The 14,675-nt window shown below is 51.8% G+C and overlaps 3 pseudogenes; 1 reads left to right on the forward strand and 2 right to left on the reverse strand.

Moving 5' to 3' along the window:
• Window positions 1-3,175: 3,175 nt before the first annotated feature.
• On the reverse strand, window positions 3,176-3,350 carry LOC139241040 (U2 spliceosomal RNA; annotated as a pseudogene).
• Window positions 3,351-5,165: 1,815 nt separating this feature from the next.
• On the forward strand, window positions 5,166-5,298 carry LOC139241060 (U2 spliceosomal RNA; annotated as a pseudogene).
• A 3,839-nt stretch (window positions 5,299-9,137) lies between these two features.
• Window positions 9,138-9,316, reverse strand: LOC139241034 (U2 spliceosomal RNA; annotated as a pseudogene).
• Between the last annotated feature and the right edge of the window lie 5,359 nt (window positions 9,317-14,675).

Consider the following 14,675-nt stretch of genomic DNA (forward strand, 5'->3'; position numbering starts at 1 on the left):
GGGTGTAGGGGCTGGAGGAGGTTAGAGAGATAGGGAGGGGTGTAGGGACTGGAGGAGGTTACAGATATAGGGAGAGGTGTAGGGGCTGGAGGAGGTTACAGAGATAGGGAGGGGTGAAGGGCAGGAGGAGGTTACAGACATCGGGAGGTGTGTAGGGGCTGGAGGAGGTTACAGACATCGGGAGGGGTGTTGGGGCTGGAGGAGGTTACAGAGATAGGGAGGGGTGTAGGGCTGGAGGAGGTTACAGATATAGAGAGGGGTGTCGGTGCTGGAGGAGGTCACAGAGATAGGGAGGGTTATAGGGGCTGGAGGAGGTTTCAGAGATAGGGAGTGGTGTAGGGGCTGGAGGAGGTTACAGAGATAGGGAGTGGTGTAGGGGCTGGAGGAGGTTACAGAGATAGGGAGGGGTGTAGGGGCTGGAGGAGGTTACAGAGATAGGGAGGGGTGTAGGGGCTGGAGGAGGTTACAGATATAGGGAGGGGTGTATGGGCTGGAGGAGATGACAGAGATAGGGAGGGGTGTATGGGCTGGAGGAGGTTACAGAGATAGGGAGGGGTGTATGGGCTGGAGGAGGTTACAGAGATAGGGAGGGGTGTAGGTGCTGGAGGATGTCACAGACTTATGGAGGGTTATAGGGGCTGGACGAGGTTACAGAGATAGGGAGTGGTGTAGGGGCTGGAGAAAGTTACAGAGATAGGGAGGGGTGTCGGGGCTGGAGAAGGTTACAGAGATAGGGAGGGGTGTAGGGCTGGAGGAGGTTACAGATATAGAGAGGGGTGTCGGTGCTGGAGGAGGTCACAGAGATAGGGAGGGTTATAGGGGCTGGAGGAGGTTTCAGAGATAGGGAGTGGTGTAGGGGCTGGAGGAGGTTACAGAGATAGGGAGTGGTGTAGGGGCTGGAGGAGGTTACAGAGATAGGGAGGGGTGTAGGGGCTGGAGGAGGTTACAGAGATAGGGAGGGGTGTAGGGGCTGGAGGAGGTTACAGATATAGGGAGGGGTGTATGGGCTGGAGGAGATGACAGAGATAGGGAGGGGTGTATGGGCTGGAGGAGGTTACAGAGATAGGGAGGGGTGTATGGGCTGGAGGAGGTTACAGAGATAGGGAGGGGTGTAGGTGCTGGAGGATGTCACAGACTTATGGAGGGTTATAGGGGCTGGACGAGGTTACAGAGATAGGGAGTGGTGTAGGGGCTGGAGAAAGTTACAGAGATAGGGAGGGGTGTCGGGGCTGGAGAAGGTTACAGAGATAGGGAGTGGTGTCGGGGCTGGAGGAGGTTATAGAGATAGGGATTGGCGGACTGGGGAGGTTGCAGAGATAGGGAGGGACGAGGACACGAGGGATTTGAACACCAAGAGGGAAATCCAGCCCCTGTGTGTCTGGTTCCTTCGAGGATGGCCTTCTTCCCCTCAATCGTACCTTGTGCAGTGGGACCTTTGAGTCTGTGCCGGTGACCAGGGTTTGGCCACAGTGCTCCTTCATAATATTGTCATCATCATCATGGGCGGTCCCTCGAACGAGGATGACTTGCTTCCACAAGAGTTCACAGATGTTTCAATGAAGGGCCCGATGTTCCAGTCCTGAACTCCAATTGAGGGGGTGGAAGATGCCTGTGCGTGGATTTTTTTTAACGTGTGGTGACCGTTGCACACCAGCCACCACACGGGCTTGACAGAGCTCGGTCTTGGTCCAGTGGCAAGGGTTAACCAGGACAACTGGAGACCTGCTCTGCTGCACGGACCTAGTGCACACACGTATCGCAGTGTGGGCAGGTCCGTGCTGCCCCTGGGCCCTCGGCTCTTCTGGGCCCCGTACCCTCATTCGCCGCACCTCCACCAGCGATGTTCCAGGGCCCGGCGCTCCAGCTCTATTTATAGCCCCGACCTGCGGTGGTGTTCTCACACAGGTCGGGGCGGCCCCCCATGTGCATCCTTGTAAATGGTTCACTTGCAATGCCAAAAATAGTGTCCCCTTTAACAGCCAAAGCATACCCTTTAAAAGTGTATTTTAAAATAAACCCCGATAGTACAGGAATGTCAATGGAATTGTCAGAATTCTACTGAAGAGAAACTGTTAATAATAACTATTCCAGTTATTTTGCTAGAAAAAGGTAATGTTTAACACCAGGGTCCACACTGGCAGTGCCAGGAGCCACAGTGAAGCTCTTCATGAATTTTGGACAAAGAACGTTGGCATAGAAACAGCAGTGGATCAGTTGAGAGGGAAGTGCCAACCAGCTGGAACATCCAAATTCATGCCCCTCCCATTCGTTTACCAACATCTCTATGCTGTCACATTGAGTACAATGGTTTTACTGTTCAGACTTTCAAAGGCTGCAGTGAGATGCAGTATTGCCACTCACACACTGAGCACCAGCTGAGCACGCACTGTGGGGTTCACAGAGAGCAAGGCACAGCACGGAGGTGAGAAAGTGGCGAGCTTCTGTGTTGAAGTTGACAGAAGGTTTCATCATCCATGGATGTTCTACATATTCTTCTCTCCGAAAAGCCATCTTTCTATACCCGCTTCACCTTCAAAACACTTGGGGCTGGAAATTCGCTTGACACTTTTTTTGAGTCATTAATGTTGGGCAGTGGATCAATTTAGCGCCGGGACAGGGTTTTTTGTCGGCAGCCAAAAAATTCAGCAACTGCGCCCTGAGTGTGGGGCGGAGCACAAAGGGGAGCGTTCCACACCTCTCTTCGGGAGCTAGGCCGGGTAAGCAACTGAATATCCGTTGCTAAAGAGCCGGCTTCGGAGCGCCCGCAAAGAGGCCTCCCTGCAAAAAAAAATTGGAACAAAAAACACAAAAAACATTGCCTTTATATTCCTCACTCCAAATGCAGTTAAATCGCAAAAAGAAAAAAAAACATTCATAGTTGCCTCCTGCAGTCGTCCCTTTCCCCACCGCCCCGGGACGGCTCTGCACGCCAGCTTTCTCTGCCGGGGTCACTAGGGGGCGCTACTGGTTCAGCGCAAAACAAGGTTTGAAAGCGTAATGCCCCTCTGCACCGCCGGTACCGGCACACTGAAATTGCAGAGCGGCGTGAATGCCGGCCCTCGCGGCTGCAAACCCTTTAGCGTCCCTGTTCCCACCCTCCCGAGGGGCGTCATCTCACCGAATTTCGAGCCCTTGCTCACGTTTGTAACGAGATAATGTATAGCGCCCTCGAGCTAGGAGGTGTTTTTTTTTATAAACACTGCAATACCAGGTCGATGCGTGGAGTGGACGGAGCAAGCCCCTTGTCCATCTCCCTGTTCCAAAAATCAATTTAATATTTGGTCCCCAGATAGGGGATGTATCAGATATTAAACTGATAAGAACAGATTTTTTTTTAAATTTCAAAATATACTTTATTCATAAAAAAAATTTGTACAGTACATTCAATGGCATTTCAGTACATTTAGCTGCGGTCAGCAATCCCATACAATACATCTGGGTGCTGACGGCAGTTCCGTTCGTTACATTTCTTGTTTTTTCAGTTCAAGTGTAATTCGGTACAATAAACGGGATACATTGTGGTACATTCACACAAATTACGTTTCATGTGTTACAATACAGTGCCCGGAATGGGTGATGGTACATTTACATTTTTCTTTTCAAACATGCATTTCGTAACAGACCTTGCATTGTACATGGCACTACATAGGTGTTTACAGATTTGGTGCGCTATGTACACAAAAAGTAAATTACAAATAAAGCCCGAGGGGGGTTTGTACTGATTCCTGCCCCTGGGTTTACAGTGGCAGAAGGGCTTTAAACTGTGGCCCTTCCCCACCGTGCCTTTGCGGCGACTGCACCAATTTTAAGTGCGTCCCTCAGCACGTAATCCTGGATCTTGGATTGCGCCAGTCTGCAACACGCAGACGTGGACATCTCCTTACTCTGGAAAACCAGCAAGTTTCGGCAAGACCGAAGAGCGTCTTTGACCGAGTTGATGGCCCTCCAGCAGCAGGTGATGTCTGTCTTGGTGTGTGTCCCTGGGAACAGCCCGTAGAGCACAGAGTCCTGTGTTACGGAGCTGCTCGGGATGAACCTCGACAGCAACCACTGCATCTCTTTCCAAACCTGCCTTGCGAAGGCGCAATCCTGAAGGAGATGGGTGACAGTCTCGTCCGCTCCGCAGCTGACTCGGGGGCACCGTGCCGTGCTGCTGAGACGTCGGCTGTGCATGAACACTCTGACGGGTAGGGCCCTCCTCACCGCCAACCAAGCTACATCTTGGTGCTTGTGTGAAAGCTCTGGCGATGAGATGTTCTGCCAAACGAGTTCGACAGTCTGCTCAGGGAACCACCCGACAGGGAACCACCTCTCCTTCTTTCGTAGGGCATCCAGGACCTTACGTGCTGACCACTGTTTTATGGCCTTGTGGTCAAATGGGTTTTTTGTGAAAAACTTTTCCACGAAGGACAGGTGGACAGGCATGGTCCAGCTGGTGGGGCCGTTTCGCGGCAGCGTGGCCAGACCCATCCTTCGCAACACTGGGGACAGGTAGAACCTCAGCACGTAGTGACACTTGGTGTTTGCGTACCGGGGGTCTGTGCACAGCTTGATGCAGCCGCACACAAAGGTGGCCGTCAGGATGAGGGCCACGTTCGGAACATCCTTTCCTCCACTGTCCAGAGATTTGTACATCGTGTCTCTGCGGACACGGTCCATTTTGGACCTCCAGACAAAGTGGAAGACGGCCCGGGTAACTGCCGCAGCGCAGGAGCGAGAGATGGGCCAGACCTGTGTCACGTGCAGCAACCCCGAGAGCATCTCACTCCTGATGACCAGGTTCTTGCCTGTGATGGAAAGGGAGCGCTGCTCCCAAAATGCCAGTTTCTGTTTGACCTTGGCGATACGCTCGTCCCAGTTTTTGCCGCACGCCTTCAGGAAATCTGGCTTGACGGTGAAGGGAATGGAGGCTCGGTCGGTCCAGTGGCCAAAGAGCATGGCCTCAGTCTTGGTGCGATTGACCTTTGCTCCTGAGGCCAGTTCAAACTGGTCGCAGATTGCGAGCAATCTGCGGACCGACTGCGGATCCGAGCAAAAGATGGCGACGTCGTCCATGTACAGGGAGGTCTTGACCTGAGCGCCTCCGCTGCCTGGGATCGTCACCCCTCTAATGCCTGCATCCTTCCTGATGGACTCGGCAAAGGGCTCGATACCACACACAAAAGGCCGCTTCTCGGCCTTTTGGCTAAGATCAAGTGGAGTACCTGTTGATTGGGCATTCATATGCAAATTGACTGACTGCAGAAACTCGTTTTTCCAGTTTTGCTGGCTCTGGCCTTTGGCTTGAGCCAGGCGCCAATTGGAGAGAAGAGACAAAATCTGCATGTCGACCGATCATTCGGCGGGCCTTTGGGCCCGTCAAGGGGCGGGTCCAGATGCCCGCCCAAGCTCCGGACCGGGGCAAACAGAGATTGAGGGCTTTGGCCAAAACTCACAGCGAAAGGAGGAATCTGCAACCCGGATGGCGGCCAACCGAGCGGCGAACCAGGGAGTCCGAAACACCATCCGAGTGATGGTAAAGAAAGTGGATGGACAGACAACCATCAACCGGGACCTCTTCGTGAAGAAAATCCTGCTGGGAACATGCGGCATGAAAGTCGTCGACATCTTCACCTTGCAGGACCTCGGGAGGTTACTTTAATGTGACCTTCAGAACCGTCACCCTCTGCCTGAAGTTCCTGAAGGGTTTGAAGGAGGCGAGTGAACCGCTGCGCTCAGTGCTAACTTGGGAGCCACTGTTCACCCTCCCGTCACAGAGAAGACGCACTATCACAGTGCAAATGTACAACCCCCCCACAACCCGTCATTGATGTGCTGACTTTCCTCGCCAGATACGTCGATGGAGCAGGAAACAGCATCGACCTGAAAGACGTGCACGGGATTTGGACCAGCAAGCACCAGATCCAGGTCACCATGAAGGTGGACGCCAGCGGAACTATCCTGAACCCCGGCCTCCAGCTTTGCCATCGGAGGGTGACGGGGCTACATGGTGTACGCTGGCCAACCCAACGTGTGCCGCACCTGCGGGAAGGCAGGCCATGTGGCGGCAAGCTGCAAAACTCTCGTCTGCCGAAACTGCAAGAACGAAGGCCACCAGACAAAGGACTGTAAGGAGACCAAGTGCTGCAACCTCTGTGGTCTGGCTGGGCACCTTTCCAAAAACTGCCCCAAATGCAACTACAGCTATGGGCAGGCAGCAAAGAACATTGCACCAGAGGAGGAGGAAGCTGAGGAACACAACGCTCCAGAGGAGAGCCACACCCTCCCCCCGACCAACGCCCCCGTGGACTCGGGACAAGTCGGCGGGGAAGAGAACCCTGCTACCGCGAGCTGCGAGACACCAGCAGCCAGCAGCGAACCTCGCCCCCAGCGCACCGAGTCCAGGAACGAGCAGACATCAGACGATGAAGCGGAATGGCAGACAGTGAGGAAAAAGGCCCGCAGGCGCAAGGGGAAGAGGCGACCACCAAGCTCGGCAGAAACCAGCGATGGCAGCTTGTCTGATGAGGAAAAGCGCCACCACCTAAAGAAGAGGCAATGCGCCACCCCACGGCCACAGGCGAGCGGGAGCAGTGCACACAGCCAACACAGCCCTGCCCCAGGAACCCGCGAGCAACGAAGGGCCCAGCGCACACGAGCTCCGGGACACCGAGAGCGAAGGAGTAACCAACGCAGACCAGCTCCGGGATAACGGGAGCAGCGAAGTGCCCAGCACACCCCACCTCCGGAATACCGGGAGCGACGCAGCGATCGACGCACACCAGCTCGAGACCGCCGTGACTGAGGAAAAGAGGGAACCACCAACACCAGGCGAGGACTATGCAGAGAACATTGCGGACATAATCACAAAACTGCAGCAGTCCCCTGGTCAAAACACCCCCACAGCAGAGGACGATGACCACGCCACCCCAGGTGTAGTAAATGTTGATGTTGATAGTAATAACTTACACATGCTGGAAATGGCCATTGAGAAGTTGTCGGAACTTGAAAACGTTTTACCTGAAATTGAAAACGATTTTTTATCTGAAGTGTAATGTTTGTAACTGTAAACAATAGCTTTAAAATGGATTTAAAAATTGCTAGTATTAACGTGCGTAGCGTAAAATCGACTACGCGATGTGTTTCCACCCTGGGGTACCTCGCCAAGGTCAAAGCGGACCTGCTGTTCTTGCAGGAGTGCGGCCTGCCACACTCCAGCAGTTACCGGCAGTGGTCACGATGGTGGACCCATGGACCATCCATATGGTCAGGAGGCAACGACAGCCGGGCTTCCGGCCTGGGCATTCTGCTGCGGGGAGACCACTTCACCATCACCGAAGTTAAGGAGGTGGTGGGCGGCCGCCTCCTCGTAGCAGACGTAATGTACAAAAATTCCCCTCTCAGGTTAATTAATGTTTACGCCCCAGCTGTGAAGAACGAGCGGCTGGCCCTCTTCCAGCAGCTCCCACTGCTACTGGCAACGTCCAGGCCGGTCATTCTGGGCGGTGATTTCAACTGCATCATCGATGCGGCTGGACGATCCAGCAGAGCCGACAGCAAGCTGGGCACCACGTCCAGACTCCTGATGGATGCGGTAAAAGATGCCAAGCTGTGCGACGTCTTCAGCAACCCTGCAGACGGAGCACCGCTCAGATACACCTGGTCGAGACCAGACGGGTCCGTCCGTTCCAGAATTGACTTCCTGTTTGTGTCCCACACGCTCAAGGTCAGATCCACTGACGTCACGCCAGTGTTCTTCTCTGACCACTGCCTCCTACTGGCCGACTGTCGCCCACAGGAAAACCAGAAAGTTGACAGAGGGATATGGAAGCTGAACGTTAAACTGTTGACTCCGGAAAACGTTGAGGAACTCGAGAGGGATTACAAAGGTTGGAGAACTGTTAAACTGCGATTCCCCGATGCACTGGTGGGAAACAATCAAGACGAACATCAAGAGGTTCTTCATCTTCAAAGGTGTTCAGGAGGCGAGAGGGAGACAGAGGGAGTTGTCCCAACTCCAGACGAACCTGCTCTTGCTGCAGTCGATGGGGGTCGATGTCGCGGAGGAACTCGAAGAGGTGAAGGGCCAGCAAGCCTCGCTCTTTGCCTCAGAGTCCTCCAAGATCATCTTCCGATCCAGAGTCCGCTCCGTCGAGCAGGATGAGACGTGTTCGCGCTTCTTCTTCCAAAAGGTACACAGGGGGAGCTCTGTGATCACCAGCCTAAAGGAAGAAGACGGTTCTGTGACATTTTCGCAGCCTGACATGCAGAGGATCAGCAAATCCTTCTATGCCAGGCTGTACGACGTCAAGCCCACAGACCGCGCGGCCTCCCAGTCCTTCCTGTCATCTATTTCGGAGGTCTTAGACGACAGCAAGCGAGGGAGTCTGGACCACCCGCTAACTCTGGACGAGCTGACAAAGGCCGTCCCGTCCTTCGAGATGAATAAAACTCCCGGAAGCGACGGCTTACCGGTCGAGTTGTACTCGGCTCTGTGGGACTGGATAGGCCCAGACCTGCTGGAAGTGTACGGAGGTATGCTTCTGGCCGGCAGTACGTCAGAATCGATGAGGAAAGGCATCATCACCCTCATCTACAAGCAGAAGGGGGAGAGGGAGGAAATCAAAAACTGGCGGCCCATTTCGCTGCTCAATGTGGACTACAAGATCCTGTCAAAGGTCATCGCCAACAGGGTCAAGTCTGCCCTTGAGCTGGTGATTCACCCGGACCAGACCTGCGCTGTCCCCGGCAGGAAGATCTCTGATAGCCTCGCGCTACTCAGGGATACGATCGCCTACGTGCGGGACAGGAGGGTGGACACCTGCTTAATGAGCCTGGACCAGGAGAAGGCCTTTGACAGGATATCGCACACATACCTGATGGACGTGCTCTCCAAAATGGGGTTTGGGGAGGGCATCCGCAATTGGATCCAACTGCTCTACACAGATATCAGTAGCGCAGTTCGAATCAACGGGTGGGAAACTCAAAGCTTCCCGATTAGATCTGGAGTCAGGCAAGGCTGTCCTCTCTCCTCTGTCTTGTTTGTGTGTTGTATCTAGCTAGGAGGTGTTTTTTTTTCCAATTTCTTTCCAGATCAACTCTAACGCCAAAGATCACTTTGCGCCAATATATTTGATCTTAGCCAAAAGGCCGAGAGGCGAAGTTGCACCGTTCCTGGAAACATTGCAATACCAGGTCGGTGCATGGAGTGGATGGGGCAAGCCCCTGATCCAGCTCCCTGTCCAAAAATCAATTCAATATCATGTCCCCAAAGGGGATATTAAACTGCTAAGAACAGATACTACACTTGATCTTAGCCAAAAGGCCGAGAAGCGATATGAGGTGTTGCTATACTGTAGAGCGCCCTCTCGCTAGGAGGTATAGGGAAAGTTTGTGAAGGAACGCCATCTTTAAGCTCCACATGGCTGTCTGAGATCTCCCAAATAAATCGAGTTAAGTTGAACTAAGAGTGTTCAAGAGACTATAAAATACAACGTTGACTGCCTCAGTGTGAATGAATCATGTGCACTCCTTGGATTGCAACAGTGACTACACTTCAAGAGCACTTCATTGATTGTAAAGGGCTTTGGGATATCCTGTGGTCGTGAAAGGTGCTATAGAAATGCAAGTCTTTCTTTTTTTATAATGTGTTGATGGCCATGGTTTTGAGTTGCATACTGAAGGAGTAGCAGCCCTTCCTGTTCATGAATGGTCCTGGATCACAAACAGATGGATGAATGGCTACTTGATAACGTCCCACACTTTGGAGATGTGGGCCAGCTGATAAAAGCCAAGTTCCCTTCACTCCAGATCCTGATTGTCCACATTGAGCTGAAATTTCAGAAGGGGCTTTCAGTCGAGTCCTGAATACAGCAGCTCAATGTCTGGTACCTGATTCCAGACAGGATTCCTGCCAGTGTCTGAAAGCGCCAGGGGTTTAGAAATTCTGAGGAGTTGTTCCCTTGATTGCCACCGACAGTGCTGCTGGTCTTGTTGACCTCAGCTGTCGATCATCTGGCAGCACGTGGCACAACTTCGTGACTGTCCCTTTGCCCAGCCGGAGCCTAAGGCCCTGTCTCTTGGTAAACCCCAAGTCAATGTTTGCACAGAAGGGACAGCTAAAGCTGCGATGCTCATTGACGCTCCCTTTCATACACATTTGCTCATGTAGAATGTCACTGGCTGCAGTTGGTGCGATACCCATTCTGTTGTAACCATGTTCACACAGGAAAGCAAGTCGATCAGTCTGGCACCCACAAAATGCTCAACTGGATTTACAGCAGGATCACCAAGTGGTGAAATGTGCCCAATATGGGTATGCGGCCCAAATGAAGAGAGGGTCTATAGCGTGGATCAAATAATCAGGCAGTGAAGCTTCATCCATCTGAGTGTGTCAGCACTCGATTCACAAAATTGGGCCTTCCAAATTTCAGCCATCGTCTCTTCACTGTGGACATTTTTTGTTGGGCATCCCGCACAGCTTGTAGTAAGTCTGCATTGCATTACAGCAGAGGAGATTGCGGGTGATTAGCTGGAGGATTTTCAAATTATGGGGCAGGGTAGACAGAACCCGACTGTTTCTAATGGCCGAGGATGGGGCTAGAACAAGGGGATATCGTTATAAGATTAACTGTAAGACATTTAGGACCGAGAACAGGAGAAACTTTTTCACACGAGAGTTAGTGACTGAAGCAGAGACCAATCAATCAATCAATCATCGGCAGACCTTCGGAATCGAGGAAGACTTGCTTCCACTCTAAAAGTGTGTCCTTAGGTGGCTGAACAGTCCAATACGAGAGCCACAGTCTCGGTCACAGGTGGGACAGATAGTCATTGAGGGAAGGGGGTGGGTGGGACAGGTTTGCCGCACGCTCCTTCCGCTGCCTGCGCTTGGTTTCTGCATGCTCTCGGCGATGAGACTCGAGGTGCTCAGCGCCCTCCCGGATGCACTTCCTCCACTTAGGGCGGACTGGTCTTTGGCCAGGGACTCCCAGGCGTCGGTGGGGATGATGCACTTTATCAGGGAGGCTTTGAGGGTGTCCCTGTAACGTTTCCTCTGCCCACCTGGGGCTCACTTGCCGTGAAGGAGCTCCGAGTAGAGCGAAGCAGAGACCGTATCAACATTGAAGAGTAGGTTCGAGAGGCTGTTGAACAGAAGGGGAAGAGAGGGATGTAGAAATAAGACAGGCACATGGGATTAAGATTACCGCTCATGTGGAGGATAAGCATCGACATGGACTGGTTGGACTGAACGGCCTCTTTCCATGTTGTAATATCTATATGAGTCGCAATTGAAAGGAATTACTTTTGAGTACTGAGACGTTGATGGCCCGAGTGCTCAGCTTTGTACCAGTCAGGTTCTTTATATAATATGATATCAGGAGATCTTCTGGTGTTTCATGAGCAGCGAGTGTTGTTCATTCATTTTAGACTTAATATATGTCGTGACACGTAGAAAGTATCAGTCACACTGTCACCAATCTCGTGGGCACATCCCTGCATCGTGCACCACTGAGTGCAAGCTACAGCAGATATCCAGAGATCTCAGCTACCAGGGGAATCCCTGCATGCACCGGAAAGCCCAGCACAGCACAGGGACCCCTCTTGTCAGAATCACTGCACCTCAGGAACAAGGAGTATAAGTGACCCCACTCCCCCCCGATATTAACCTGCTACATAACAGACCATATTTATTTATTATTGGACTGGGACGAAGTTTCCATACTCTTTTAGGCTACACAGAGAATAAATTCTGGTAAAATTCTGGCTGAAGGCCCTCCCCGAGTATCACGAGGGCTGCTTTGAACTCGGCCCGCCCAGCCCAAACGGGGCAGTAGTGGAGTTAAAATGGCTGCCGTGAGCTTGCAAGCCCTGCTGTCGCTCCACTGCCACCAGATTTACTGCGGCCTTCTGCTGGGCCGCAAAGGCCCTCAGCTGGGTGAGAACAAAAGAACTGAAGAACATAAGAATTAGGAGCAGGAGCAGGCCCCATCGAGCCTGCTCCGCCATTCAATAAGATCACGGATGATCATCGACCTCAACTCCACTTTCCTGCACTGTCCCCATATTCCTCGATTCCCCTCGACCTCAAGACTCTATCGATCTCAGCCTTAAATATATTCAGAGACTCAGCATCCACAGCCATCTGGGGCAGAGAATTTCAAATATTCATCACCCTCTGAGTGAAGAAATTGCTCCTCATCTCTGTTCTAAATGGCCGACCCCTTCTCCTGAGACTGTGCCCCCTGGTTCTAGACTCTCCAGCCTGGGGAAACAACCTCTCAGCATCTACCCTGTCAATCCCCCTCAGAATCTTGTATGTTTCAATGAGATCACCTCTCATTTTTCGTAACTCCAAGAGTATCGGCCCATTCTACAGAATCTCTCATCATGAGACAACCCTTTCACCCCAGGAATCAATCTAGTGAGCCTTTGTTGCACCACTGGGTAAAGTGTGGGCCATGCAGCCTCTACTGCTGTTGATGATGCCCGGGCCCTTAGAAAGGCTGGCAGGAAGAGGCAGGCATTCCATCCACTGCCTGCCCACTTCATACTCGGAGTTAACATCTACCCTGCGGATATGAAGCTGTGAAGCCATCTGTTATATATGTATACTTGTATTTACTCTGTACAGCCACCAGAGGGCTCATTCCTAGGAGTCCCAAGGGATCCCCATAATCCTTTGGGAGCACAGGTATTTAAGGAGGCTTCACAGGTTGGAGAGGCACTCTGGAGACCTGCAATAAAAGACTACGGTCACACTTTACTTTGCGCTCACAGTGTTCAGTCTGACTCTTTCTCCAAACACAACAACTGGCGACGAGATACAGATAGCGAACCCAAAGATGCAGAGAACAGTGGGCATCCTGGAGAAATTCTCGGAGGGAGATGATTGGGAAACTTTTGTGGAGCGACTCGATCAATACTTCGTGGCCAATGAGCTAGATGGAGAAGAGAACGCTGCCAAACGAAGGGCGATCCTCCTCACCGTCTGTGGGGCACCAACGTATGGCCTCATGAAGAATCTGCTCACTCCAGCGAAACCCACGGAGAAATTGTATGATGATTTGTGCACACTGGTCCAAGAACATTTGAACCCGAAGGAAAGTGTTTTGATGGCGAGGTACCGGTTCTACACCTACAAAAGGTCTGAAGGCCAGGAAGTGGCGAGTTATGTCACTAAGTTAAGATGCCTTGCAGGATATTGCGAATGCTCAGAGACTTTTTCATGCTTGGCATAGAAACATAGAAACATAGAAACGCAGAAAATAGGTGCAGGAGTAGGCCATTCAGCCCTTCAAGCCTGCACCGCCATTCAATGAGTTCATGGCTGAACATGCAACTTCAGTACCCCATTCCTGCTTTCTCACCATACCCCTTGATCCCCCTAGTAGTAAGGACTACATCTAACTCCATTTTGAATACACTTAGTGAACTGGCCTCAACAACTCTCCGTGGCAGAGAATTCCACAGGCTCACTACTCCCTGGGTGAAGAAGCCCCTCCCCATCTCGGCCCCAAATGGCCCACCCCCCATCCCCAGACTGTGACCCCTGGCTCTGGACTTCCCCAACATTAATAAGAACATAAGAACATAAGAATTAGGAACAGGAGTAGGCCATCTAGCCCCTCGAGCTTGCTCCGCCACTCAACAAGATCATGGCTGATCTGGCCGTGGACTCAGCTCCACTTACCCGCCCGCTCCCCGTAACCTTTAATTCCCTTATTGGTTAAAAATCTATCTATCTGTGATTTGAATATATTCAATGAGCTAGCCTCAACTGCTTCCTTGGGCAGAGAATTCCACAGATTCACAACCCTCTGGGAGAAGAAATTCCTTCTCAACTCGGTTTTAAATTGGCTCCCCCGTATTTTGAGGCTGTGCACCCTAGTTCTAGTCTCCCCGACCAGTGGAAACAACCTCTCTGCCTCTATCTTGTCGATCCCTTTCATTATTTTAAATGTTTCTATAAGATCACCCCTCATCCTTCTGAACTGCAACGAGTAAAGACCCAGTCTACTCAATCTATCATCATAAGGTAACCCCCTCATCTCTGGAATCAGCCTAGTGAATCGTCTCTGTACCTCCTCCAAAGCTAGTATATCCTTCCTTAAGTAAGGTGACCAAAACTGCACGCAGTACTCCAGGTGTGGCCTCACCAATACCCTGTACAGTTGCAGCAGGACCTCCCTGCTTTTGTACTCCATCCCTCTCGCAATGAAGGCCAACATTCCATTTGCCTTCCTGATTACCTGCTGCACCTGCAAACTAACTTTTTGGGATTCATGCACAAGGACCCCCAGGTACCTCTGCACCGCAGCATGTTGTAATTTCTCCCCATTCAAATAATATTCCCTTTTACTGTTTTTTTTCCCAAGGTGGATGACCTCACACTTTCCGACATTGTATTCCATCTGCCAAACCTTAGCCCATTTGCTTAACCTATCTAAATCTCTTTGCAGCCTCTCTGTGTCCTCTACACAACCCGCTTTCCCACGAATCTTTGTGTCATCTGCAAATTTTGTTGCACTACACTCTGTCCCCTCTTCCAGGTCATCTATGTATATTGTAAACAGTTGTGGTCCCAGCACCGATCCCTGTGACACACCACTAACCACCGATTTCCAACCCGAAAAGGACCCATTTATCCCGACTCTCTGCATTCTGTTCGTCAGCCAATTCTCTATCCATGCTAA

Source organism: Pristiophorus japonicus, chromosome X (genome assembly GCF_044704955.1).
Source record: "Pristiophorus japonicus isolate sPriJap1 chromosome X, sPriJap1.hap1, whole genome shotgun sequence".
Taxonomy (NCBI): Eukaryota; Metazoa; Chordata; class Chondrichthyes; family Pristiophoridae; genus Pristiophorus; species Pristiophorus japonicus.